Raw genomic sequence first — 27,811 nt, forward strand, 5'->3', positions numbered from 1 at the left:
ATATTTAAAATATTATAAAGAGCAAATTAAATATCTTTCAAACGGTGCTTCATAAGCCTTTGCCCTCTCAGTCTGTTGACCTTCTATCTCCCCCATCTTTCACTTCTATGAGCACATCCTCAATCTTGAAATCACAAGAAAATGAGCCTCCCATCAATTCTTGGTATCATATACTTTAAAATAGCATTCCATACTTTCTCACTTACTCAAATAGTTTCACAATCCTTGCACTTACCAATGTTGTAAATATATTGAAACAGTCACTTTCTAACTGTCCATCAATATGATTTGTTCTTATCTGACCTAAATTTCAATATCAATCCTGATAATTACTTTATTGTATATGCCCATATTTTTCTTGTCTTTTTCTAGTACTACTTTCTGATAAACCCCAAATCTTCATGAAACCAACAGGTTAAATGCTCTCTTTTGTTTTGTGGTTTAAATCAACGTGAAAATTGTTTATTTTTCATATGACAATCAGTACAGTTCTTCATAATAGGGTACCTCTCTTTTGCATGGCTTCCTATGAGAAAGTTACGCAAGGATGCCAAAGAATTCCATCCTGTGATGTTGCCGCCTTCAACAGATGGACTCCACAGTTGTCACAAAAGAGAAAGAAGGGAGAAAGGAAAGAAAAGAAAAAAAAAGTTGGTGTTATGCCTAAAAATACTCCATATTTCTATACTTCCGCACACACATGTACACACACAGATTTCTAGTCTCTGTTTAAATGGCACCTATTTAGAAAAGTCTTCCTGGCTATTTTATCAAAGGTATTGGACGTATCCATCTGTCTCCATTTTCTTTACTCATTTCATCCAGAAAAGGATCCTTAAAAATAACAGGAAAGGCATGAGGAGGAAAAAAAAATACCATTACATGGAAACAAAGAGGAAGAAAAGTTCTTTGAGAAAGGAAAAAAAAAAAAAAAAGCCTCTGTAAAGTATGTGAAAAGATAGAGGAAAACACAACTCTCTCATCTTCCCTCCTGCACTGCACAGGATAAAAGTCCTTTTCTCACCTTCCTTTGTGGCTAAGTTATTGGATACAATCTAGTGTTTGCCACTGAGATCTATGCAAGTTCTGAAAGGCAGGCACAGAAGTAAGAATAATCTTTTACAGTTCCTAAACAGGTTCTTAAAAACATGTGCCTTTGTTAGCTTCATGTTCTGATACCTTGTTACCAGTATCGTGAACAAAAAGTAATTATGCGAGATTAAGAATCACTTATGGTTTGTCTCCCTCCCAATCCCATCTTGACTCTTAATCTCACAAAACAAACTGAGGGTTGCTGCGGGGAGGGGGTTGGGAGAAGGGGGTGGGATTATGGACATTGGGGAGGGTATGTGCTTTGGTGAATGCTGTGAAGTGTGTAAACCTGGTGATTCACAGACCTGTACCCCTGGGGATAAAAATATATGTTTATAAAAAATAAAAAATTAAAAAACAAACAAACAAACAAACAAACAACAACAACAAAAAAAAACAAAACAATAGCATTAAAAGGAAAAAAAAAAAAGTAATTATGCAGGTAGCACTATCCATAAGGGAGCAGCTTCTTAACATCTAGACTGCAACTAAAATAATTTGGTCTTTAAATCAAGGGTTTTGTGATTTTTTTTTTCTTAACTTTCCTTAACTAAACACTTCTGATGATATGTAACCACCAAATTACCTGAATTAAACCCCTCTCTGTTTAAAATGCTTAGAACTTTGCCTGAGAGGGTATTAGGTAACTGGAAAGGTAGCAGGAAAATGGCTCAGAATCAGTTAATCTGACTTGGTTGTTTTGAAAGTTGGAAAATGGCATGCTATTAGTCCACAGACATGTGCCAAAATAGTTACATAAATTATTATCCTGTAATTCCCAGGAACAAAATGCTCATTGAAGGCAACCTCTGGCAGACCAGCTGGCTACTGGGACATATTGTTATGATGAGACTGAGTAATAAAAAATGTGGAGTAGGCTGGCTATTCTGATAGCACTGGAGATTTCATATATTAAAAAAAAGAGAGAGGTAAATTCAAGGTTTTAAATTCTTAGCTTAAGTGATAATAAAGAAAGAAAGCTCCCATGTTTATCCTAAAAGAAACTTCTATCTCTTGCAGATGCAGGGTTGGGTTGCTAAAAATGAAAAGAAGAGCAGAAACTTCTACAAGTTTCTTAAATTATAACATAAATGGGTTTATCAGCCCTGACAGATCTCACAAAATTTAAGGGATTGACTGGGACTCTCAAAGGTGGAATGGGGCATTTAGATGAATTATGATGAATATAAGAACTTTAACCCACAAATCACAAAAGGTCTCTGTAAGATCAGGAAAAGTGCCTCTTCTCCTATCAAATGACAAAAGTTCTGCCTTGCCTGTTGATTTGCAATAACCCTACCTGAAGCAGTTACCTCAAAAGTAGATAGCAATTGTCATCCCCCACTCCTGTCATCCCACATTCTCTCCAGGATTATACATGGATTAAGATTCCAGCATGTGCAAAGTAGCAAGTATAAACTCTGAGCTGGGAAAACATAGTTAATGTCCTAAGAATTATATGATATTGCTTATTTACACAGGCAGAGATCTGGGTTTTATATGAAGTAATAGATTCAATGGGTTTCATTAATTGAGACAGTTTGAATATAAAAAAAAGTAAAGCCCTTCTCCAAATACTGGCTCATAAACAATTCATCTGTGGCTTTTATTATATCAAACCTATCTCCTTGATAGTTAAGACTTTCCAAATATATATATATATATATATTCCCTCTTTAAGGGAAAATCCTATACATTATCTTAAACAGTCATTTTAAATAAAATATCATGAATATCACAAAATAAAGTAGCCCTTGTTTCTGACATTGTTGATATCAATAGTGAATCACTTAAATACTAACATTAAACAACAAATCGTCACAGGGCATAACTATACACACTTCTTCAAAATTAAAAATTCAATAAGCATATGGCATGCAATTATTCTCTAAATTTTGAGGGGTACAATTCATTTTGACAATGCAATATGATATGGTAGTAGGGTAAATGTAAAAAAGGTACTTGTGGTATTTACCTATAATTTTGAGTAGTTCATAAAATCCCTGTAGCCCATAACTGGAATCCCTATGATAATACAGGGGTAAGAAATTCTGTGAAAACAGTCTAAATTATTTCCTTGGTGTAAGAAGTCAGGGTATCAGAAGTCAAAGTATCTATTTGTACTCATTAATTTTATAAGCCCTCTCCAATAGAATTTCCATTACCATATTTTATGTATGTATTATTTTACATATGTATCAATATATGTAATATATGGGTGGGCTTAGGATACACATACACACACACATAGTGATTTTAGTGTAAGTCTGGAGATTTCATTAACTACAGTGTTCCATTTTGGAGGTCATGAGGGAATTTCCTATCAGATTTTGGTATCAAGCAAAGCTGTGCAATTAAAGATAAACACTTGGTAAAAAAAGGTAAGGGATAAAACTTAGAAATAAATCTAATAATTTTTTATTGTGTTTTGAGTCACAGAAAAATGCTTTAAAAAATCTTTACCCTGGTATATTTTTAGATGTACATTCCAGAGTGCAAGATTATAAATGAGTGTTTGTCATTGCATATTTATTTGATGTACGAATTAAGGGTCATAAGCATTTTATCAACAGTATTTTTTCATAATATTCAATCTAAAGGAGTAAATTAAATCAAATTGATATTCTTTGCTGCATTATATAAATGATAAGAGACTAGGTTTCCTATTTGATGTTTGGCCAAAATAGTATAGCATATCCAAATCTGTCCTGTACCTTGACCTCTGCCACCGGTCAAAAATAAAACACCTTTATGGGTGTCATAAATGCTTCCAGTACCATTATTTTTAAAAAATTAGCTGCAGTCCCTCTGACACTCACCCTCACCTTACTCATGCAGCTTATTTCTGGCAGTGACTACAAATTATAAGAACAGTATTATAAGGCTCTCAGCTTTTATTATAGTTTTCCTTATTCTGTTACTTCTAAGGAAATATGTTGGTTCTAAGTTTCATATTTTCAGTAAGATCCTGAACTTATATGTGGGGGTAGCTAAAATTTTAAATTGATATTATGTCCAAATACCTACACAGCCTAAATTCTTCAGTTTGTAATGATAGCTAAGTAAGTCATGTCTTCTCCCACGTAAGTTGATTCTAAATTTTTTTCTTTTATTGTTTTCATCTTTTCACCCATCTATCCACATACCCATGCATTTATTCATACATTCATTTTTTTTTCAATAAAATAAAATACATAACTTGAAAAATCTTCAAAGATTCTTGATAGCCTAGTAACGGAGATTGACAGTCCAATAATCAGGTGTTGGCACTATTGCATGGTAAGCATTATTATGATCATCAGTCATCTTTGAACCTAGGTTAATATTAGTTCTAAAAGTGTAATTATTTCATCTTGGAGTATAGCCAATTCTCCATTTATGTTGGTGGATAATATTCACTTGTTCTAAAGAGACAGCTTCATGTAGCCCATTTCAGTCATTGATTGTATTCCTTGTCAAGCTCCACCAGTGTGGATTCACTGATGAAGATCCTATACATCAGTTCATACCTTGTCTTAAATATTATAGTCATAAATATTGCCTTTTTAGGTGATTCAATCTTAGCTTTTTTTTAATAGCATTAAAAAAACTCTTCTTCTTCTATATACCATTCCTGTGTAGAATCTTTTCACATTTACCAAACACATACGATTTCAACACAATGCATACATTTCTCTTCCATTGGTTTCAGTCATAAATAAAAAAGATGTACCTTCATAAAATTAAAAACAACCTTTGTTTTAAAAAATCAATTTTAACCTAATAATATTTTAAGATATTAAAATTATTATTTTATGCTATATTTCTATTATATTAATATAATATATGAAATACATTTATATTATACACATATAAAATATGCCTTAATGTATGAATTAATATAAGTATATAAAATGTATAGTATAATTATTATTTGTATTAGCTCTTGGAGTGCATTAGAAATATATCTTGATCTCTTTATCTTTGATCTCTTTATCTCTTGATCTCTTTACTATGCTTATTAATTTAGTTTGCTTGCTAACTGTACCCATTTCCTAATTAGAATTGCAAATACCATGATCAAAAGCAAACCCAGTAGAAAATAAACTAGATGGCAATATTTTACTTTTTTAAAAACAGAAAAACCTCCTGTTTTGGGGGCGCTTGGGTCTGCCTTAGGCCCAGATCATGATCCATGGTCCTGGGATCATGCCCCACACTGGGCTCCCTGCTCAGTGGAGAGCTTGCTTCTCTCTCTGCCTGCCACTCTCCCTGCTTGTGCTCTCTCTCTGTGTCAAATAAGTAAATAAAATCTTAAAAACAAACAAATAAACAAACTCCTGTTTTTAATTACAATCTAGTAGTCTGTGGCTACAGTCAACCTCTAATACATTTGGTGGTCAATTCTGTGTCCACCCTCTTTCTCAGGTTATGTATACCATCCTGAAGGAACTCGGCATTATAACATGTAATGGTGGATTCTCATCAGAAATCATGACACCTGGAGTCACTACAGTGATAGACAGTTTAAATAGATCTATCTTAGTTTAGTATTTTGGAATATTTTAATATTTTTGCAGAGCTAGTAACACTCATCAGAGGCCTGTAAACCACTCATGAATAAGCACCAAAAATCTTTGGACAAGGCTTTTATAGATCACAGGAATCCCTCTTTCTATTTCCAAAACCCTCCTCAATTTTGGCATACCCTCCCTATCCACATAAATTGCATGAAGAGAGAAGAGTATAGTGTAGGCAGCTTTTGCTTGTTTCCATTTTGGCAATTCATGCACAGAATTTAGTTAATAATCCCCATTCTAAAATCGATTTGGATAATGATCATCTGCTTTTCTCTTACAAAATAAATTTTTATCCCTTTCCAAGCCCTTACTCCCACAAAAGAACTTTTTAGTGTGTGTAATATAGGTCTCTTCCATCTATTTTTCAAGTATTTGGGGGGGTGGTTAGTGTTATAGCTTTATAACCCTATTGTAGTATTGCAGGTGAGTATTTAAAATTGTGCTGTGCTCCTAATACCATTCAACTTTTTCCCTATTTTTATGGGTCATAGTCATTGCACACACTCTAATTCTTGTTATCACTCCACTGTGAATATAAACATCCCACTATATGTTCTTTTAGGAGGTACAGAGTTTTGAAAATATATACCCAGAAATGAGAATGCTGGATCACGGGCGATTTAATTTCATGAGATACTGCCAAATCATCTTCTAGTATTTGTACTTCCAACAGCCACACACTTAGGCTCCCATTTTGCCATAGCCTCACTAGGCTTAGATATTATGTGACTTTCTAATTTGTGCCATTGTGGAGAATACAAAATGTTCTTTACCTTGTATTTTTCTGATGAATAATGAGCATAAACAATCTCTTCAGATGTTTACAGATTTTTCTGATTTCCACCTCTCTGAATTACTATTCACTTTCTAAGTGTTCTCTTCTCTCTCATAATGTATTGCTAAAAGAGTTCCTTAAATATTCCTGATATTGCGGAGGAGGAGTCAAGATGGCGGAGAAGTAGCAGGCTGAGACTGCTAAAGCTAGCCGGATATCAGCTAGATAGCTTATCTAAAGATTGCAAACACCTGAAAATCCATCGGCAGATCCAAGAGAAGAAGAACAGCAATTCTGGAAACAGAAAAACAACCACTTTCTGAAAGGTAGGACCGGCAGAGAAGTGAATCCAAAGCGACGGGAAGATAGACCCTGGGGGGAGGGGCCGGCTCCCAGCAAGCGACAGAGCAACAGCGCACAAAATCAGGACTTTTAAAAGTCTGTTCCGCTGAGGGACATCGCTCCAGAGGCTAAACCGCGGCGAAGCCCACGTGGGTTCAGCGTGGCCTCAGGTCCCGCAGGGTCACAGAAGGATCAGGGGTGTCTGAGTGTCGCAGACCTTGCGGGTATTGGAATGGGAAAGCCGGCTACAGAGACAGAGCCGACAGTAAGCTCACAGCTCGGTGTTACCTTGAACTGGTCACAGGCTCGGTGAGCTCGGAGCGCGGCCGGAGGTCAGGCAGACAGGAGTAACTGGGCGCTGTTCTCTGAGGGCGCACTGAGGAGTGCGGCCCTGGGCTCTCGGCTCCTCCGGGCCGGAGACCAGGAGGCCGCCATTTGTATTCCCGTACTCCGGAACTCTACGGAAAGCGCTCAGGGAACAAAAGCTCCTGAAAGCAAACCCGAGCGGATTACTCACCCTGGCCCCGGATAAGGGCGGTGCAATTCCGCCTGGGGCAAAGACACTTGAGAATCACTACAACAGGCCCCTCCCCCAGAAGATCAACAAGAAATCCAGCCGATACCAAGTTCACCTACCAAGGAGTGCGGTTTCAATACCAAGGAGAGCAGCAGAATTCCAGAGGAGGAGAAAGCCAAGCACGGAACTCATGGCTTTTTCCCTGTGATTTTTTTTAGTCTTGCAGTTAATTTAATTTTTTTCTTTTTCATTTTTTGTTTTTTTTTTTTTTTTTTCCTCGCCTTCGGGTAAATTTTTTTTTTTTTAACTGTTACCTTTTTCTTTTTTAATGATTTTTTACTAGTTTATATAATATATATATTTTTTCTTTTTTACATTTTTCTTAGGTGTTTTCCTTTTTTTTTTAAATTCTTTTCTTTTCTTTTTTTTTTTTCTTTTTTCTTTTTTTTTCTTTCTTCCTTTTTGAACCTCTTTTTATCCCCTTTCTACCCCCTCACGATTTTGGATCTCTTCTAATTTGGTTAAAGCATTTTTTCCTGGGGTTGTTGCCACCCTTTTAGTATTTTACTTGCCCCTTCATATACTCTTATCTGGACAAAATGACAAGACGGAAAAATTCAACACAAAAAAAAGAACAAGAGGCAGTACCGAAGGCTAGGGACCTAATCAATACAGACATTGGTAATATGTCCAATCTAGAGTTCAGAATGACAATTCTCAAGGTTCTAGCCGGGCTCAAAAAAGGCATGGAAGATATTAGAGAAACCCTCTCGAGAGATATAAAAGCCCTTTCTGGAGAAATAAAAGAACTAAAATCTAACCAAGTTGAAATCAAAAAAGCTATTAATGAAGTGCAATCAAAAATGGAGGCTCTCACTGCTAGGATAAATGAGGCAGAAGAAAGAATTAGTGATATAGAAGACCAAATGACAGAGAATAAAGAAGCTGAGCAAAAGAGGGACAAACAGCTACTGGACCACGAGGGGAGAATTCGAGAGATAAGTGACACCATAAGACGAAACAACATTAGAATAATTGGGATTCCAGAAGAAGAAGAAAGAGAGAGGGGAGCAGAAGGTATACTGGAGAGAATTATTGGGGAGAATTTCCCCAATATGGCAAAGGGAACGAGCATCAAAATTCAGGAGGTTCAGAGAACGCCCCTCAAAATCAATAAGAATAGGCCCACACCCCGTCACCTAATAGTAAGATTTACAAGTCTCAGTGACAAAGAGAAAATCCTGAAAGCAGCCCAGGAAAAGAAGTCTGTAACATACAATGGTAAAAATATTAGATTGGCAGCTGACTTATCCACAGAGACCTGGCAGGCCAGAAAGAGCTGGCATGATATTTTCAGAGCACTAAATGAGAAAAACATGCAGCCAAGAATACTATATCCAGCTAGGCTATCATTGAAAATAGAAGGAGAGATTAAAAGCTTCCAGGACAAACAAAAACTGAAAGAATTTGCAAATACCAAACCAGCTCTACAGGAAATATTGAAAGGGGTCCTCTAAGCAAAGAGAGAGCCTACAAGTGGTAGATCAGAAAGGAACAGAGACCATATACAGTAATAGTCACCTTCAGGCAATACAATGGCACTAAATTCATATCTCTCAATAGTTACCCTGAATGTTAATGGGCTAAATGCCCCTGTCAAAAGACACAGGGTATCAGAATGGATAAAAAAACAAAACCCATCTATATGTTGCCTCCAAGAAACTCATTTTAAGCCCGAAGACACCTCCAAATTTAAAGTGAGGGGGTGGAAAAGAATTTACCATGCTAATGGACATCAGAAGAAAGCAGGAGTGGCAATCCTTATATCAGATGAATTAGATTTTAAGCCAAAGACTATAATAAGAGATGAGGAAGGACACTATATCATACTCAAAGGGTCTGTCCAAGAAGAAGATCTAACAATTTTAAATATCTATGCCCCCAACGTGGGAGCAGCCAACTATATAAACCAATTAATAACAAAATCAAAGAAACACATCAACAATAATACAATAATAGTAGGGGACTTTAACACTCCCCTCACTGAAATGGACAGATCATCCAAGCAAAAGATCGGCAAGGAAATAAAGGCCTTAAACGACACACTGGACCAGATGGACATCACAGATATATTCAGAATATTTCATCCCAAAGCAACAGAATACACATTCTTCTCTAGTGCACATGGAACATTCTCCAGAATAGATCACATCCTCGGTCCTAAATCAGGACTCAACCGGTATCAAAAGATTGGGATCATTCCCTGCATATTTTCAGACCACAATGCTCTAAAGCTAGAACTCAACCACAAAAGGAAGTTTGGAAAGAACCCAAATACATGGAGACTAAACAGCATCCTTCTAAAGAATGAATGGGTCAACCGGGAAATTAAAGAAGAATTGAAAAAAATCATGGAAACAAATGATAATGAAAATACAACGGTTCAAAATCTGTGGGACACAACAAAGGCAGTCCTGAGAGGAAAATATATAGCGGTACAAGCCTTTCTCAAGAAACAAGAAAGGTCTCAGGTACACAACCTAACCCTACACCTAAAGGACCTGGAGAAAGAACAAGAAAGAAACCCTAAGCCCAGCAGGAGAAGAGAAATCATAAAGATCAGAGCAGAAATCAATGAAATAGAAACCAAAAAAACAATAGAACAAATCAACAAAACTAGGAGCTGGTTCTTTGAAAGAATTAATAAAATTGATAAACCCCTGGCCCGACTTACCAGAAAGAAAAGAGAAAGGACCCAAATAAATAAAATCATGAATGAAAGAGGAGAGATCACAACTAACACCAAAGAAATACAAACTATTATAAGAACATACTATAAGCAACTCTACGCCAATAAATTTGACAATCTGGAAGAAATGGATGCATTCCTAGAAACATATAAACTACCACAACTGAACCAGGAAGAAATAGAAAGCCTGAACAGACCCATAACCAGTAAGGAGATTGAAACAGTCATTAAAAATCTCCAAACAAACAAAAGCCCAGGGCCAGATGGCTTTCCGGGGGAATTTTACCAAACATTTAAAGAAGAACTAATTCCTATTCTCCTGAAACTGTTCCAAAAAATAGAAATGGAAGGAAAACTTCCAAACTCATTTTATGAGGCCAGCATCACCTTGATCCTAAAACCAGACAAGGATCCCACCAAAAAAGAGAGCTATAGACCGATATCCTTGATGAACACAGATGCGAAAATACTCAACAAAATATAGCCAATAGGATTCAACAGTACATTAAAAGGATTATTCACCACGACCAAGTGGGATTTATTCCAGGGCTGCAAGGTTGGTTCAACATCCGCAAATCAGTCAATGTGATACAACACATCAATAAAAGAAAGAACAAGAACCATATGATACTCTCAATAGATGCTGAAAAAGCATTTGACAAAGTACAGCATCCCTTCCTGATCAAAACTCTTCAAAGTGTAGGGATAGAGGGCACATACCTCAATATCATCAAAGCCATCTATGAAAAACCCACCGCAAATATCATTCTCAATGGAGAAAAACTGAAAGCTTTTCCGCTCAAGTCAGGAACACAGCAGGGATGTCCATTATCACCACTGCTATTCAACAAGGTACTAGAGGTCCTAGCCTCAGCAATCAGACAACAAAAGGAAATTAAAGGCATCCAAATCGGCAAAGAAGAAGTCAAATTATCACTCTTCGCAGATGATATGATACTATATGTGGAAAACTCAAAAGACTCCACTCCAAAACTGCTAGAACTTATACAGGAATTCAGTAAAGTGTCAGGATATAAAATCAATGCACAGAAATCAGTTGCATTTCTCTACACCAACAGCAAGACAGAAGAAAGAGAAATTAAGGAGTCCATCCCATTTACAATTGCACCCAAAACCATAAGATACCTAGGAATAACCCTAACCAAAGAGGCACAGAATCTATACTCAGAAAACTATAAAGTACTCATGAAAGAAATTGAGGAAGACACAAAGAAATGGAAAAATGTTCCATGCTCCTGGATTGGAAGAATAAATATTGTGAAAATGTCTATGCTACCTAAAGCAATCTACACATTTAATGCAATTCCTATCAAAGTACCATCCATCTTTTTCAAAGAAATGGAACAAATAATGCTAAAATATTTATGGAACCAGAAAAGACCTCGAATAGCCAAAGGTATATTGAAAAAGAAAGCCAACGTTGGTGGCATCACAATTCCGGACTTCAAGCTCTATTACAAAGCTGTCGTCATCAAGACAGCATGGTACTGGCACAAAAACAGACACATAGACCAATGGAACAGAATAGAGAGCCCAGAAATAGACCCTCAACTCTATGGTCAACTAATCTTCGACAAAGCAGGAAAGAATGTCCAATGGAAAAAAGACAGCCTCTTCAATAAATGGTGCTGGGAAAATTGGACAGCCACATGCAGAAAAATGAAATTGGACCATTTCCTTACACCACACACAAAAATAGACTCAAAATGGATGAAGGACCTCAATGTGCGAAAGGAATCCATCAAAATCCTTGAGGAGAACACAGGCAGCAACCTCTTTGACCTCTGCCGCAGCAACATCTTCCTAGGAACAACGCCAAAGGCAAGGGAAGCAAGGGCAAAAACGAACTATTGGGATTTCATCAAGATCAAAAGCTTTTGCACAGCAAAGGAAACAGTTAACAAAATCAAAAGACAACTGACAGAATGGGAGAAGATATTTGCAAACGACATATCAGATAAAGGACTAGTGTCCAGAATCTATAAAGAACTTAGCAAACTCAACACCCAAAGAACAAATAATCCAATCAAGAAATGGGCAGAGGACATGAACAGACATTTCTGCAAAGAAGACATCCAGATGGCCAACAGACACATGAAAAAGTGCTCCATATCACTCGGCATCAGGGAAATACAAATCAAAACCACAATGAGATATCACCTCACACCAGTCAGAATGGCTAAAATCAACAAGTCAGGAAATGACAGATGCTGAAGAGGATGCGGAGAAAGGGGAACCCTCCTACACTGTTGGTGGGAATGCAAGCTGGTGCAGCCACTCTGGAAAATAGCATGGAGGTTCCTCAAAATGTTGAAAATAGAACTGCCCTATGACCCAGCAATTGCACTATTGGGTATTTACCCTAAGGATACAAACGTAGTGATCCAAAGGGGCACATGCACCCGAATGTTTATAGCAGCAATGTCCACAATAGCCAAACTATGGAAAGAACCTAGATGTCCATCAACAGATGAATGGATCAAGAAGATGTGGTATATATACACAATGGAATACTATGCAGCCATCAAAAGAAATGAAATCTTGCCATTTGCGACAACATGGATGGAACTAGAGCGTATCATGCTTAGCGAAATAAGTCAAGCAGAGAAAGACAACTATCATATGATCTCCCTGATATGAGGAAGTGGTGATGCAACATGGGGGCTTAAGTGGGTAGGAGAAGAATAAATGAAACAAGATGGGATTGGGAGGGAGACAAACCATAAGTGACTCTTAATCTCACAAAACAAACTGAGGGTTGCTGGGGGGAGGGGGTTTGGGAGAAGGGGGTGGGATTATGGACATTGGGGAGGGTATGTGCTTTGGTGAGTGCTGTGAAGTGTGTAAACCTGGTGATTCACTGACCTGTACCCCTGGGGATAAATATATATGTTTATAAAAAATAAAAAATTAATTAAAATATTCCTGATATTGCATACCTTATGTTGATATTGCAAATACCTTCTTCCTATCACCCTTTTATATACTTTAATATTGTTGAACAAAAAACATATACTTTTCTATCTGCTTAACAAAAAACAGAATTTTTTTTAAATTTCAGTGCAAACTTTCCATTTTTTAGTAGGATCAGATTACAATCAAGAAGTCTGAGAGAACGCAGTGTTAAGCCTTATTCCAGAAGCATAAATGGTCCTTGCTTTAAAAATGATCCGTGTCACATCCTTGAATTTCCTCTTATGTTCAGCATCAAAAGACCAGATGAATTCCAAAATATGCAATTTCTATTCATCAGCTTGAAGAAAGTGAATATTAATCTAGAAAAACAAATGAATTATTTTACAGCAATATGAACCGAAAGAGGTATGGATGGCCATAAGCAGGTTTGATGCAGAGTGATGGGGCTCAAATGTAGTGTACTAGGCTGAAAAACAAAGAAAAAATTTTACTAATCTTTAAAATCTGTTTTTGAAACAGGGAATTCCAGATTACCTTTTTAAAGGTAATCTGTGTGTGTGTTGTGTGTGTGTGGTTGCTGTTCTTTGTTTTCACTATTTTTTTTTTTAATCGTGAAAGTTATGATGATTACCATTTTGTACTCTGGTTAAAATTAAGGATATGTTTTCTTTATATTCTGACCAATGAAAAAAGAACTTTTTTTTTTTTAGTTTTCAAAACTTGAAGAACTTCTTTTAGGTGAAAATAATTTTGAAATAGACTTTTTTTTTTTTGTCTTTATGAGCATAACAAACGAGTCATTTTCTTTACTGTGATTCAGGGTTGTTCCTAGGAATACCACATAATTTCCTTGGCTGCCACAATATGTTGCCTGAAGAGGTTACTGAGGGATTACTTGAACCTATAATAAATAATTACAAATCCCTGCTTGTTAAATTAATATACCAAATAATCATATTTTTTTCTCCTCTCTTCCTACAGTCACTGCGAGCAAATATTTCTTTCTGCCTTTATTTCCTCATCTGTACAATAAAGATGCTAATAATAGCTACTTCATAATGGGTGTGTGATGAGTAAATCCATTTATATAAACATTGTAAGGTTTAGCCCTAAGTAAGCATTATGTAGTATCAGCTATAAGCTATATTTTTATTACTAATGATATTATAATTCTTGTTGTGTTTAGCCTCTATATAGCAATATCTCCTTTTTGAAAATTTGAATTAAAGTTTCGTTGAAATGAAATATTATATTAGTTTCAGGTATGCAACACAGTGATTTGACATATATATTATGATATGTTCACCATGATTAACTGTAGTTACTGTTACCATAGAGTGTTATTACAATTTAATTGATTATTCCCTGTGCTGTGCTTTTCATCTCCATGATTTATTTATTTTATAAATGGAAACTTGCACCTCTTAATCCCCTTTACCTCTTCCCCCCACCCTCTAGCAACCACCAATTTGTTCTCTGTATTTATTTTATGTTTCTGTTTTATTTTGTTTTACTTTTTAGATTTTACATGTAAGTGAAATCATATGGTATTTGTCTTTCTCTGTTTTATTTATTTCACTTAGCATAATACTCTCTCCCCAAGTTGTTACGAATAACAAAGTTTCATTCTTTTTTATGGCTGAGTAATATTCCATTGTGTATACAGCATATCTTTCTTATTCATTCACTTAGGTTATTTCCATATCTTGGATATTGTAAATAATGTTGCAATAAATGTAAAAGTGCATACAACATCTTGAATTAGTGTCTTTCATTTTCTTTGGGTAAATACCCAGAAATGGAAGTCCTGGATCATATGACATTCTATTTTTTTAAATTGAAATATAGCTGACACACAATGTTACATTAGTTTTAGGTGTACAACACAGTGATCTGATAAGTCTATACATTATGCTATGCTCACCACAAGTGTAGCTTGTCACCATATAATGTTATTACAATACCATAACTGACTATATTTCCTATTCTGTACCCTTCAAGTCTATGACTCATTCATTCCATAACTAGAAGCCTCCCATTTACCCATTTTGCTCATTCCCCCACCCCCTGCCTTCTGGCAAGCATCAGTTTGTTCTCTGTATTTATGAGTCTATTTCTGCTTCGTATTTCTATTTTAATTTTTTGAGGACACTCCATGTTGTTTTCCATAATGGCCATGCCAATTTAATTTCCCACCAATAAGGCACAAGAATTCCTTCCTTTTTCTCCACATCCTTGTCAACAATTGTTATTTTTTGGTCTTTTTGATACTAGCTACTCTGACTGATGTGAAGTATAAGTCATTATGGTTTTCATTGCACTTGCCTGGTGATTAGTTGGTCATCTGTAGGTCTTCTTTGGAAAAAAACATCATCAAGCCCTCAACCCATTTTTAACTGGATTATTTGGGATTTTTTTTTAATGTCATTATATGAGTTCTTTATATACTTTGGATATTAACCACTTTTAGGTTATATCATTTGCAAATATCTTCTCCCATTCAGTAGGTTGCCTTCTTATTTTATCAGTTTCCTTTGCTGTGCAAGGCCATTTTTAATTTGATGTAGTTCCAATTGTTTATTTAGTGACATCCCCTTTAACCAAATTTTCCATGGATAGTAAAATAGCCAATATTGTTATTATTGTGTGAAATATTTTACCAAAGTGACTGTAAATAATTTTGTGGACTCTGTAACACTGTGATATCAACCAGAATATATATACATAATGTGCATATATGTATGTGCGTATGTGTAGACCTTAATCCCATTAAGAGATGACCATTATTAATATCTTTGCTTTACAGATAAGAAAACTATGGCAGAAAGAACTAGCTGTTCATAGTCTGACAATGGAAGGAAATGTAGAAAGACTATAGTTATCATGTATATGAATTTGAAAAGTAATGGTTTTCTGTCATTTACACCCACAGCTCACCCATAGTTATACCCCAAAATACCAAAGAATTTCAGCTCCAATAACTTTCATCTCACTTATCCAATTTATTCCACCACCCAAATATTTGATTACCCATTTATGACATAATAAATTCTAAACATTCCCTGTCTTATCTATTACAGGTAATAGTTATAAAATATAATGTTCTGAAATCATTAAGTTCTCCTGTTGCCATTACATCGCCATTATAGCAATGCCCTTTTGGAAAGAGGACCTATCAAAAGCATGGAATTTAGGGAGCTATACAATGCAGTCTTCAGATAGTACCATCAAACTGTATAATAAAACCATAAAATCTGCAATGAACCAGTATTTAATAAAGTTTCCACTCTGATCTTATTAGCAAACTTGTTTGAGTCCTGAGTACCTAGAGTGATAGAAGGACATTCTGAGGGCACTTAATAAAAGAGAATTTAGAAGTTACAGCCCATGCATTAGTCCACCTTGCATTGAATGGCATATTTCCAGCAAGAGTTTTTTTTTTTTTTTTTTTTTTAAGAAACCCTACATAAAACTAGCTGGGGACACCAGCTGACAAGAAAGTAAATCCTATGCCTAAGTTATTTTATTTATTCTTAATCAGTTCATTGTGCCCGGATATCACTGTGTGCTCAATAAGATTTAGCACTTTTTAAAAATGTCTGAAAGGAAAACTACAGTTGGCCGGAGAAAAGAGTGTTCTGAAAAATGTGTTTGGTTTTTATCTCCCTTTAAGGATGAAACAAGAAGCCTATGAGCTATTTCCCACGCCAGTTTTCCAGGCAACTGTTGCTTAGAACCTTCGAAAAGGTTGTAATCTCAGCTAAGTTATGCTTTGATGTCTGCAGAGAAATAGGACACTCAAGTTTTATTCGCCTCTGTTTCCTCTAATGATGTAGTCAACTTTGCTGTCCTTCTTGTACCTGGAAGATTGGATGATTCAAAGGCAAGCATATCTATATTAAAGTGTGTATGTTAAATAATGTAGAAGTGGCAGAAGAAAGAATCTCTCATCCACACTGCACACAATGTAACAAACAAACAAACAAAAAAAACTATTCTATGAATGTTTTCCCCATACCTTCACCAAAAGACAGGAGAAAAACAACTCAAAATCTATTCTACTTCCTTGTAAGGTAATAAGAAGAAAATTGTAAGACAATGGATGTAAAAGAAATTAGAGAACCCAAAGCTCAAAAGAATATAGCATAATGATTCCCAAATTTCTAATACAGAGCTTATTAAGGAAGATAACTTGTTCTGAAAGATTTTAATGTAAACATTACTGGTAATTCTGGTATAGGTACTCTAAGGACCATATTATCCAAAACAAATGTCTATTAGCATGGTAGTTATGTGTAGGACATTATGCCTGTATTTTAAAATGTATGAAGTCAAGTATATACTTTTCTTTTAGGTCATGCATAAAATAAGGCAAAACTCATTGGTTTGAATATGACTTTGGGAAATTTTGGAAAGAGAAGAGGGTGAACCTATTGTATCCATATCATTCTAAAAAGTGCTGCCCCTACAAAATTATGAACAAAGCCACCCTAGCTTCATGTAGTAGAAGCCTCTGCTTCCCCCAAATCTGTCCTTTAGCCAACCTCTAACTTCAGCTGCAGTTCAGATTCATCTGCAGCTTTCTTTTTTTCTTTTTTTTCAGTATAACAGTATTCATTATTTTTGCACCACACCCAGTGCTCCATGCAATCCGTGCCCTCTCTAATACCCACCACCTGGTTCCCCCAACCTCCCACCCCCTGCCACTTCAAACCCCTCAGACTGTTTTTCAGAGTCCATAGTCTCTCATGGTTCACCTCCCCTTCCAATTTCCCCCAACTCCCTTCTCCTCTCTAACTCTCCATGTCCTCCATGCTATTTGTTATGCTCCACAAATAAGTGAATCTGCAGCTTTCTGATGCAGTGTTTTACCTGTAAAGGGTGCTTAGAGGATCTTCCCACTTTCTATTAGACATCATCTCTGAGGCTATGGGAACTCCTTCAATCCATGTGTTGATTCCATCCAGAAGTGTGGGTTAAAGTTCTCAGGACAAGCCTTACCCCATGTTCCTGGTCCCTCTTCTCTCAATTGGTGTGTTTGGGAAGGGCTCTTCATAATTCTCAGGAGATTCTGGGGAATCAGTCCCCAAAATCCACTGTGGCAACTTCAAAAACACACCTGAATATTGAGAACATCGGCCTATCTTCCCTCTGTGTCTCATTCTCCCCACTCCTTAATTCCTACTTTCTAGGTCAGCCAAGGGCTTGTCTCACACTTTGCTTTCAGGAGAACACAAACTAAGATATTTTCCTAAGTCTTTGCTCTGCCTTCTGCCTCAGGTTATCCATGTAGTAGCAGAGGATAAGCAGTTGACAGCAATCCATGTCCTTATACTATTATCTTTTCTAGGTCCAAAGTGATTATCTATAATTTAGTTGAAACAGTTTTCTGATTACAAGTTATTTTTAAATAAGATGTAACATCTACCATATGTCACATATGTTGCTCAATGTTTTACATGCATTATTATGTTCAGTTGTCATAACATCCTGTAAGTTATATTAGTCTCATTTTATAGATGACAAAACTGTGCTTCAAGGAGTTGAAGTAACTTGTCTGATGTCACTAAAGTCATAAGTAGCTTAGTCAGTATTCAAGCCCAAATCTATACATATCCAAAGCCAATATTCTGTCCACTTCTTAGGAGAAAAAATATCATTCCAAATCAGTGAAATGGCATATACTACCCACTAGATTTATCTAGGCACCAAAGATTTTTTTATAACTGTCAAATGCCTCTTAAATAGCTGTTCTGCCTTTGCCTGGAGATAGGGTGTTGATTTATCTCAGCATATGTGTGCTCAGATATGGCAGAGCTGCCAACAAATAGAGTTAATCCTCATAAAAGAGACAGGAAAGACTTCATGGTAGACATACTACAAGATGATTCAGATGGTTTCAGTGTAAGTTTCTGATCTGTGTGATGTTTGACACTTATTTCAGATACCTTCCACTATTTCAGGTCCAAAGCAGAAGTAATTCTAATTAAACAAGATTCTAATCAATGAATTACTTAAATGTATATGAATTACACAAATTATTGTTGTGTTTTACTAACAGTAACTATTTGCATTCATACCATTATACCTAGATGGTGAGACAAAAAATGAGGTTATCATATTTTCCTTTATCTTTTTACCATCATACTTTTCCAGAAATATTTGAGTCACCAAATATGATGCTAATCTCATTTTTGAGAGGATGACCTGGAATCCAGGCAAGTGACATGATTTTTTTAAAGGTTTCATTTATTTATTTGAGAGGGAGCGAGAGAGAGCATGAGCATGGAAGAGGAGCAGAGAGAGAGAGAAGCAAACTCCCCACTGAGCAGGGACCCCAATGTGAGACTCAATCCCAGGAACCTGGGATCATGACCTGAGCTGAAAGCAGGGATGTTTATCCAAGTGAGCCATCAAGGTGCCCTCTAAGTTACATGATTTGTTTAAGGGGACAAAGCTGGAGTTTGGCCAACTGAAACAGAACTGGATTCCCACATTGACCCAAATAGCCACATAGCTGTCTGTAAACACTCTAAACTGTACAAAGCCTGTAAACATCCAGGTGTACACTCTTGCATACCAACTACCTAGCATAGAACTTGGCAAAAAAAAAAAAAAAAAAAAAAGACTCAATAAATCAGTCTCCAATAACTGGATGAAGGTCCACACAGGAACTGAGGAACTGCACTCAAAATGCCAGTGACATCCAAAATGCTCTGAGGGAGAAAGGAGGGGATTACATCTACATATGCCTTTAATTTCCCACTCTGGAAGAGCAATATGTGGTTGTTTTTCATACATAGGTCTTTCAAAGAGGTAAGGCAATATTTTATGAGAACCATTGAGCAGAGGTTCTCAAAATGGGACCTCCAAAAAGCACCATCAGCATCAACTGACAATTTTTTAGAAATATACATTCTCATGCCCCAACAAAGTCTACTGAATCAAAAGCTCTGGTAGTGAGGGAGCTAACAAAATCTGTTTTAACAAGCCTTCCAGGTGATTTTGATGCATGCCAAATGTGAAACCCTTTGCCATAAATCACTACAAAATCACTCTAAAGCACTGCTTGGAGTATGAAGCCACCGAAAAAAAATAAACCAAATGAAAACAAAACAAAAAACCTGATTATGGAATAAGAATCAAATTAGCACTGTAAATTTAAAAAAAGTTTATAAAGTGTGTATGCAAATTCTCTTAGTACTAAAAGACTACCTGTAGTAAAACTTTCAGGATACTTGAAATCTAAGGAGTAACTTCAAGTTGTATAATATCAAATAATTCAGACAAGCAAACAAGCAGAACCCAAGCCAGCAGTGAGAGCACAGTCTCCTGCCTCCTAGCCCTAACTAGCTTCAGTAGTTATCTCCACTCCCAATGCTCCCAATCACACATCCTGGAATCTAACCCAGTCTGTGCCCAAGTTTGAAATGCATCTAATTTGGGGAAGATGTGGAAGATACAGTATTGACTTGCATAGTAAGAATGACATTCTATTTTCACTTTTCTTTCACTTTTCAATTTTCACTTGTTTCAACTGTATTACTTTGGTGTGACTCCTTACATGATTCTAGAACTTGCTGATCTCAACGATAAAGAGAGTGTAAAGTGCGAGTGCAGGTATCTTCATGCTCAGTACTCTGTGATTACAATTTAATAATAGTATTTTGTTTTCAATGTGTGCACTTGTATGGATACCTATTATTTAAGGATATAAGTGTGCTTTTCATTTATACTTACACTATAAATACACATTTGAAAGAAAAAAAAGAACAGAGAATAGAAAAATTAATATTTTAATAATAGCTTATATCAAATGATTAGATTTGAGAAGCATTTTCCTAACTAAACTGAAATAAGAGCTCTGTTGTCTCACTTCATATTTATTATGTACTGGAATGTATCTTCCCAAAATTCAGATCTTGAAGCCTTAACCACTAAAGTGACTATATTTGGAGATAGGGCCTTTAAGGAGGTACCTAAAGTTAAATGAGGTTATAAGGGTAAGACCCTAGAACTGATGTCCCCTAAGAAAAGGAAGAGACATTAGGAGTGTACACATACAGAAAAAATGCGATGGGAGGACACCGCTAGAAGACAGCCATCTCCAAGCCAAAGAGAGATGCCTCAGGAGAAATCAGCTAACACCTTGATCTTAGAATTCACAGCTTCCAGAACTGGGAGAAATAAATTTCTGTTGTTTAAACTATCCAGTCTGTGGCATTTTATTATGGCAGCCATAACAGAGGGATACAATGCTTTTATTTATTAAGTCCCCAAACTAAGATTCAGTGGATTCATCTATGCCAGAAATCACACTCTATTAAGTGCTTTTGACACTGACAGAGTCTGACAGAATCCCTGCTCCCGTGGGATTCCCAAACTCCTAAGGGGAAAGGGGCAAAGAAATTGCTGATAAGTGTTCAGTGCCTTAAGTACAACACTTCAACAATGCAGAGGATACTTTGAAATGATGGTACAGGGAACCCTCACCCTGACTGGAGTATAGGGAATAGCTTCATGAATGACTATGGCCTGAGCAAAGACACAGAGGATGAATAAATGGCTGAGAATTGTTATGGATGAGAGGACAGATAGAAAAGGATTCCAGGCAGTGCAGAGAATAAATACAGCCACTATGTCAAGAAACAGCAGTGTGCATGTACTTTGTGCGCATAAAATACCAGAAGGGATTGATGAGCATGAAGATAAACACCTTGTTTGTCATGTTAGAGATCTTTAATTTAATTCTGGGGGTCATAAGGCTTCAAGAGTTTCTCAACCTCAACACTATTGACATTTGGGGCTGGATAATTCTTTGTTATGGGAGGCAAAGAATTAGAATGCTTAGCAGCATCCCTGGCTTCTACCCACAAAATGATAGTGTCATTGTGACAACTAAAAAGTTCTCCAGATATTGCCAAATATCCAATTCAGGGATGGGGGGACAAAAGAAGGAGGACAAAAATAGACTCATTGAAATCACTCTCTGGATGGTTCATAATATGAGCCTGGAAATAACATGGTTATGTTGGAATTTTTCACCTACATTGAGAAACAATAATGGTTTAAACACAAGGACTCTCAAAGCCACTGTGCCTGGGTTCAAACCCTGGATGTGCTACTGACCTGTTGTGCAAAGTTATGTAAATTACTTCACTTTCCTCTGGGTATTTTTACCTATGAAATGAGATTCAGACTTCACAGATTGTTGTGAAGTTAAATGAGTCAAGACATGTAAAGTGTTTAGAATAGTATGTGGTGGTGTAAATATTTCTTAAATGAATAAAAGGATTTGTGAGGAGAATGGAAATAAAGACAACAAACAAAAGATAGATGATAGGTATTAAGTCTGGTTGAAACTTCAAGGCTTCCTCAATGTCCACTGCAGAATGTAGTCTTGCCATCTCTTGAACTCACATAGAATTCTAAATATTGAGGGATTCCTGAGAGGTGGCTCAGGCAGGATGTGTCTGACTCTTGTTTTCAGTTCAGATCATGATCTCAGGATTGTGGGATCAAGCCACACCTCAAGCCCCACCTTGGCCACCATACTCAGTGGGGAGTCTGTTCAAGATTTTCTTTTCTCCTTTGCTCCTTCTCCCCCCACTTCTCTCTCTCTCTCTTTCAAATAAATAAATAAATAAATCTTAAGCAAAATTCTAAGTATTTGTGCTATTATAATTTATCTTGTTCCATAGATTATTATACAATTGTCATATCATCCTTGTATCATCTACAGTTCTTCATTAATAGCATACGCTCAATAAATACACTTAAGAAATAGAGAAAAAGAGAATGCCAAATGTCAGCTTTCTCTGCTGAAGGTAAACATCAATTTTAAAAGAAGTATGAGTACCCCTCATCTTTTTAAGATCCAAGTTTACAGCAACAGAGATGCAATGGAGACCTAGAGTCTAAACTGATAAAATAGTTCTTTTCTTTACTCCTGCAGTAGGCAGAATCCTACAATACCCTAATGATCTTTACTTTGTAAAACCTTCTTTCATTTTAGTTTGGATGAAATCTGTAAATACAATGATATATCATTCCCATCACTATGGTACATTAGGTGACAAAAGAGCTTTTCTAGATGAAATTTTCTCAACACATGAATTTAATCATTTCAAAGCAGAGTTTTCTCCAGCTCTTGACAGAAAGGAAAATGAGGGAAATGTGCATTGGTTGGCTTTGAAGATGGAGGGAACCACATGGAAGAACCTGAGAGCAACTTCAAGTTGCTGAGAGTGACTTTCAGTTGATGAGACTTCAGTTCTACACTTGCAAGACACTGAATTATGCCAACAGCTTGAATGAGTTGGAAGAAAATTCTTCCCCAGACCTCCAGATAAGAGAACAGATAAGCTAATACCTTGATTTTGACCTAATGAAACTGAAAGTAGAGAAACTAGTCAAAATTCAAAATGTCCGAATTTCAGAACTGTGAGATACTACATAGGAAATATCTGAAGCTACTAAATTTGTGGTAATTTGTTACACAACAACAGAAAACTAATAAAACTTTTTAAAGAACTGTTGAGAGTGTTCATCTTAACTGTTATTCTTTTAGAAAGTCACTTGTTTACACATCCATTCTATAAAAGTATGTGTATATAATATAATATCCACTAGAGTGACTTGAAACATAATTGTAAGAACCAAGCAACACTATAGATGAATCTCATAAACATAACATTAGAAGGAAAAAAGAAAAGCCAGACACAAAAGAATACTTATCATATAATTGTATTTCTATAAAATTGAGAAAACTAAAACTAAATTGTGGTGTTTATGTAATATATACGTAAGTGCCAAACGTATAAAGAAGACCAATGAACTGAGTGTCATGAAACAGGATAGTGATTACCTTTGGGGGAGAGAAGGGAATAGTGATGTGAAGGAACCAGGAGATAGGGAGCAGAGGTTTACATTTTGGGTACTGACAATACACTGTGTCATGACTAAGACTGTGATTGACATGTGTGTTTATCTTATATTTATCCACTAATAAATAAAGTTGTTTTATGTAATGTTTTTATATATTTTATAAATCCAATTAAAAAAAAAAAAAACTTCAGGATGTTGTGCTGATTCACTTTATCTTAATGCATATAGTTGGAGGTTCATGAGAGCATTGAAAAGGAAAATGTAAGAAACACTGGGCAACAACTGCTACAAGCTGAGAGCCCTGGTATTTCCTTAGTTAGGGAAGTATCTTTTCTGACACATGGAACAAATGTACTCAAGGGCTCCCCTTACCTAAAATCCCTATATTTCATTACTTACTCTGGGATCATGAAATGTACTATTTTCTATTTTTTATTTATTTTACTGTATGTTTTTTAGGAAGCAATTATCATCTTTTGAACATGAATATAAATAATCTCTAAGGGAGCTCATGGCTTCTCTGATTCACCACCTCTGCTATTTTCTTGAATCATTTCATCTGCTTCTGTTCTTTTACTCCTATCTAGAAAGCAGCTGAGATTTTGCTAGGGATGCTGGTGCTAATGCCTCCTGCACTATTACTTCACTGATGTGCTGGCCCTTTTTATATTAATGTGACTGGGGAGAAGCAGTAATAATGATAAACTGCTGATTGCTTTGTTCCTTCCCCAAAACAGTTCCCTTGATACTGAGAATATTCCTGCTCTACTCCATACACCTACCAGATATTTTTTTTTCTTTTTTAAAAATATAGGAAATAGGAACTTTATCACTGTTAATGGAATTCAATATTAGAGGGTACAAGGTATTTGGCAGGATAAAGGATGGATGTCTATTAACCCTGGAATCCAAAGCAGAGAATCAGCTTGGATGGAAAGACTATAGACTATTCTGATTAATACAAAAGAAAAAGAAAAAAAAAGTCATCTTGTTTAAACTTAAAAATGTGCTGGTATGGTTTCTAAGGAGGTTCAGGAATACAATGGAATAATCAGTATTTGCAGTACTTCTAAAGCCTGAGCACATCATGATTCAACCCTGATTCCATATCCCTATTATCTGATCCTTTCTGATGAATCTCCTCTCATCCGTATCTTTAAGTGGACTCCATAGATTTTTTTCATTGTTCCCTTAATTTAAAATATCTTGCCTCATCCCTTTTTACTAACTGAATTCAATTCATCCTTCAAATCATAGCTCAAGACTTACTTCTATCCTAAAGCCTTTTCCAAACATATCAATATACAGCTCCTTTCCTATGAGTTCTTATCATTACATTAAATTGGCATCTTGATCATGTTATATTTGTTATAATACATCATCATCTCCTTAAAAGGCAAGTCATTTCTTCTTTTAATCTTTTGCATCCTTTTGGCACATGCTGGGTGCTGATAAAGGAAGTATTAGAAAGACATGGAACCATGAGATTTTCAAAAGAAACTCTTCTCTGGAGGGAAAAATAACCTTATCCAACCTTAAAACTATAAATTACAGAAACTCAAGGGAAATATGATTAAGCCAAGTGATACCTGGCACATATAATTGTGGGTAGTTGATTGCTGGTCAGAAAGTCTTGTTAATTGGATTGATTTAATATGAGAACAAGAATATGGCTGTTTTTTTTCCTGGAAAAACACAAAAGAGAGAGAGTTTATTATCTAGAAGGACATTTGGAAGTGGAAAATTATCTAAAATCAAATAAGTTAATAATAACCCCCATTTTTAGAAATGGCTAAGGTTCTCAGTAACTAGAAGAGGTGAAGCAGAGCCGTTGGCTTTTTTTATCATCACCATCATGCTTATTAGAAGTATATATTTGATATTTACCCATATATTTTACATGCATATCATTTAATCTACTGAAGAATCTTAAAGGATAGCAATTATTATTATTCTTACTTTTTTATTGAACTGAACAGACAAGTTTCGAGGGGATATATTAGCCTCCTATTGCTACTAAAACAGAACCACAAACTTTATAGCTTAGAACATGAATTTATTACCTTATAGTTGTGGAGGTCAGAAGTCTCAAATTGATTTTCTTGGTCCCATATCAATGTATTGGAAGGCTAGTGTTCCTTCTGGAAGTTCTAAGTAAGAAATTTTCATAGTCACTTCCTCCATTTTCCTCTCTCTCTCTCCCTCACATACACACACACACACACATTCTAGCCCCCCTAGCTATCCAGCATTATCTGCCTATCTCAAAATCTTTAACTCTTTCACCTCTAACAAGTCCCTTTTGCCTTGTAAGGTAACATATTCACAAACTTTCAAGCACGCCATTCTCTGACTTATCTGTGACCCTGTGAAACAAACTCTATGTAGGTATAGGCGGTAAAGAGAATGACAACAAAGATTCTGCAAAATCCACATTCAGGAAGATAGAAACCCAGCTCTATGTTAATCAGAAGAATGATGCTAGATAAAGAAAGATCTAAATTAGATTTCTTGAAATGTGGGCAACCACTTCACTGGAGTTATCCAAAGAGTTACTTTTCAATGAAATTCCTGAGGTCAACCCAGCATACAAAATTAAAATCTCCTTATAACAAGTTTCCAAGGTGACTCTTTTTCATGTTAAAGTGTGGGAGCTACCTGACAAGGAAAAGGAGACCAATAGTGGGGAGGGTGGCCAAAAGAAACAGGTATTACAAGGCTCAAAAATATTCTAGAGCTAAGAATGTTCAAAATTTAGAGGCACCTGGGTGGCCCAGTTGGTTAAAGCATCTGCCTTCTATCCAGGTCATGAACCCAGGGTCCTGAGACCCATGAGTCTTAGCACAGAGTATGCTTCTTCCTCTTCCTCTTTCTCTGCCCTAACCCCCATTCAGGCCCCTCTCTGCTGCTCTCTATCAAAAATATAAATAAAATGTTTAAAAGTTTTCAAAATTTAATATGACAGCACTAGTAAGCAACTAATATGAAACCTAACTTACACAGCCAGTGTACTCCTGATTCTTATGAATATTAAGATCATGAATGTTTTAACTATAGCCAATGGAATTCAGACGATGCCCGACCCTTTTTGGGTAAAGCAGCTTTGTTCACTGAGAAGCTCTCATAAGACAAACACATTTGCAAATTCTGTCCTAATCATGCAAATCTTGTGAAGAACCTTGCTCTCTGAGTTTAGAGACACAAAATGCTCATTTCTGAATATGACCATGCTTCTAAATAAATGGATTAAAAATAACCTTGTTTTGCACATTTCTCTGAAGACCTTAATATTGTGACAGATATTGCTTAGTTCTTTTAATCCCAAGGCTTTAACCAACAGAACCTAATATTGTTCTTTGATACAGTTCTATCATTAGCAAGTATCCTATATTCATGTATGCGATGGTCTTGGCAACTTTGCCCAGTAATTGAGATTGACAGCCAACTTTTTGGAATAGGGCCTTTATTAATTTTCCTATGTTAAATTTCAACCCAACTTTATGCAAGGGACAGTTGAAAGTCATCAATAATTTCTTCTGTAGGAGGTATAAATAAAATCCCATTTCTTTAGGCATAACATGTAACTTCAACTGACTTTTTAGTATGTCATGTTCCTTTTACATACAACCTCAGAGCAGATTGGAAGTTTCTCTTTCTTGAAATTTTCCAAGTTCTGACAATCAAGGTTCCAAACAACAACAACAAAAAATTCTCAATCGTAGATGAAGATTTTATCAACTTTTTCTTCTCTGACCCTTCTATCTCCCTTTTTATCACTCCTTGGCTGCTGAGTAGATTTATTTTATTCCAAGTCACAGCAAGGTGTCTGAGAAGCCAACAGAACTCAGACCTTTCTCGGAGTCTCAAGGTTTCCAAACATGGATAACTGCCAAATCTGATTGGGAACTGAGCAGAAGCTCAAGCACAGTGGTGGTTTGGCAAAACATCCTATC

The 27,811-nt window shown here is 36.1% G+C and overlaps 1 long non-coding RNA gene across 1 annotated transcript; it reads right to left on the reverse strand.

The window, feature by feature from the left end:
- Positions 1-297: 297 nt before the first annotated feature.
- LOC116594741 lies at positions 298-26,008 on the reverse strand. Its single transcript, XR_004287391.1, has 3 exons — positions 25,922-26,008; positions 3,068-3,117; positions 298-594 (listed from the first exon to the last, which is right to left on the reverse strand). It is a non-coding gene; the product is annotated as an uncharacterized LOC116594741 (long non-coding RNA).
- Between the last annotated feature and the right edge of the window lie 1,803 nt (positions 26,009-27,811).

This window comes from Mustela erminea, chromosome 1 (genome assembly GCF_009829155.1).
Source record: "Mustela erminea isolate mMusErm1 chromosome 1, mMusErm1.Pri, whole genome shotgun sequence".
NCBI lineage: Eukaryota > Metazoa > Chordata > Mammalia > Carnivora > Mustelidae > Mustela > Mustela erminea.